At 49.4% G+C, this 2,500-nt stretch overlaps 1 pseudogene; it reads right to left on the reverse strand.

Annotated features, from left to right (window-relative positions):
* The window catches only part of LOC124181832, an 8,941-nt pseudogene that overhangs the window by 4,343 nt on the left and 2,098 nt on the right, over positions 1-2,500 (reverse strand).

Genomic DNA, 2,500 nt, shown 5'->3' on the forward strand with positions numbered 1-2,500 from the left:
CTTAAACGTTTTACCGCATCCCGGAAATCTGCACATTGCTTCATCCTGGTCTGCAGCACGAGGTTTACCATTGCCTTTTGACGTACTCGGTAGGTTGGGGTTCGTTGGGTCGGCTGAGTCAGTGGACTCGCCGGACTCTGATTCCATCCGAGGCTTTTTCCGAGTTTTTACGCCAACTGATAAAGGTCGAGGGGGCTGGCAACCCCCAGGACCCTGGATAGCCACCGTACTCGGCCGTCCGTGTTACCACTGACGTTGCCCGACTCTCACCACGAGGAGGTGTACGGTTGGCACTTGGGCTCCTAGGCTAAAGACGTTCACCAGGGAGTCCTTAAGAGAGTCTTTATCGGGTTTCGAGTCTTGTATTAGTCTCGGCTTTTACCAACTAGTCCTTTTCGTATCCATGCTTCTCTTATGTTGTCTTTTCCGGTGAACGCTGACATGAATGTTCGTACATTCCAAACGTCTGCTGATCCGGTTTCGAATATGGTGTTCCTTGTGTTATGCCATGCATCTGGAACAGCTTCATACTCACCAAAGTCGTAGCATGAGTAACTTCTCTTGTTAAATATCTGATCCTTTCTAGCTCTTAGAGCTATAATCAAGGCACCGATCGTTATCCTCCTGTCCTCTTGGGCTGGTCCGCACTGGTGTACCTCACGTTCAAGGTAATGCTTGGTTCGTGAAAATATCTCACGATTAGTAAGGTCGCGCTCTTGCCACTGGACTTGGGCAACTGATCCGTTTCTCGATTCTGATGTTTCACTAGCCAACTTGATATATTTGTCGACTGTGCACATGAATCCTGATATCTTTCCAAATAAATCACGGTTCATCATGAACTGTGGCTCGTCAGGTGCGAAGTCGTCTCTTACGATACCTGCACTTTCAAGCGTCTGTCTCTGTTCTGATGTTAAACCTGTAGCCCTACACCATCCTAAAAGGTTCTTGGTAGGCAAGCCTGCGTCCTCTTCTCTTGGTATTAGACGTGCTGGCAAGTTCCAAGTTGGATTGCGTGTTGGGTCAAGGGTGTAGTTAAGATCTTCTAGTATGGTTTGCGCTGCTACTGCAGGCGCAGGTGATGTCTCATACTTATAATGCGTGTCTGCGCTGACACGGCCGAAGTCCCCTGTATCATTGGGCCACGTCGGGAACACTATCCTGTATTTTACTGTAGCGTTATCCTGAGTGTCTCCAATTGACCTAAGATACTCATCGATAGGCGATGGGATCGGATGAGTTGTTCCTTTGATATAATCTAACAACTTATCCTCGTCAAATGTTGATAATCCTCGTGCCTTCTTGAGCGTTATCTTTCGAGCATATAGATGTTGTATGCAATACCACACGAACATTGACTTAGACACAAATTTAGCGAAGTTCTTATCCACAGTGTGTATAAGATCATACTCCCTTTCGACTAGTGGGATGTATCCTTCATAAGTGTCGGCAAAGTCATTGTGCGCTGAATATGCTGTTAAGCCTTCGAAGCCATCTGCTTCGAAGTCTATCCACATAGGGTCGTTCTTAGGTGTTGTCTCCGTGATGGATAAACTTTTGGGTTTAGGCTTAGCTGATGCGTCCAGTGATGGAGCTGTAGCTATCGGGCCTGGTTGCGGTTTTGGTTTAAAACTGCTACCTCTTCCTCGCCCATTCCGGGCTGAGGAGCCTCTGCCTCTACCTCGTCCACCTCCTCGTCCTGAGGAAGTAGATTGTTCTGGATTTGTAGATGTTGTATCCATTGTTAGCTGCTGGTTGGATTGCGAGTTCATTGTTTTAAAATAATGAATTGCAAAATTGCTGCCGAGCTCCGCTCTATAACCACAAATTGATTTCTGTAAGAAAATTTGGGATTAAGAGAGTCATAGTTACTCCCGCCGTTTACCCGCGCTTGCTTGAATTTCTTCACGTTGACATTCAGAGCACTGGGCAGAAATCACATTGCGTCAACACCCGCTAGGGCCATCGCAATGCTTTGTTTTAATTAGACAGTCGGATTCCCCCAGTCCGTGCCAGTTCTGAGCTGACCGTTGAATGGCGGCCGAAGAGGACGACGGCAACGGCGAACCGCCGCCGAAGCCTCGCAGCAAGGAAGATCCGCGGGAGGCCAAGGCACGGGACCGAGCTCGGATCCGGTTATTACCATCACCTCGCCCAGGCCCGGCACGTCAGCCAAACCCGCTTCCCGACCAAGCCCGACACGCCCCGATCCTCAGAGCCAATCCTTATTCCGAAGTTACGGATCCAATTTGCCGACTTCCCTTACCTACATTAGTCTATCGACTAGAGGCTCTTCACCTTGGAGACCTGCTGCGGATATGGGTACGAACCGGCGCGAGACCTCCACGTGGCCCTCTCCTGGATTTTCAAGGTCCGAGGGGAAGATCCGGACACCGCCGCAACTGCGGTGCTCTTCGCGTTCCAAACCCTATCTCCCTGCTAGAGGATTCCAGGGAACTCGAACGCTTATACAGAAAAGAAAACTCTTTCCGGATCTCCC

Source organism: Neodiprion fabricii, chromosome 4 (genome assembly GCF_021155785.1).
Source record: "Neodiprion fabricii isolate iyNeoFabr1 chromosome 4, iyNeoFabr1.1, whole genome shotgun sequence".
Taxonomy (NCBI): Eukaryota; Metazoa; Arthropoda; class Insecta; order Hymenoptera; family Diprionidae; genus Neodiprion; species Neodiprion fabricii.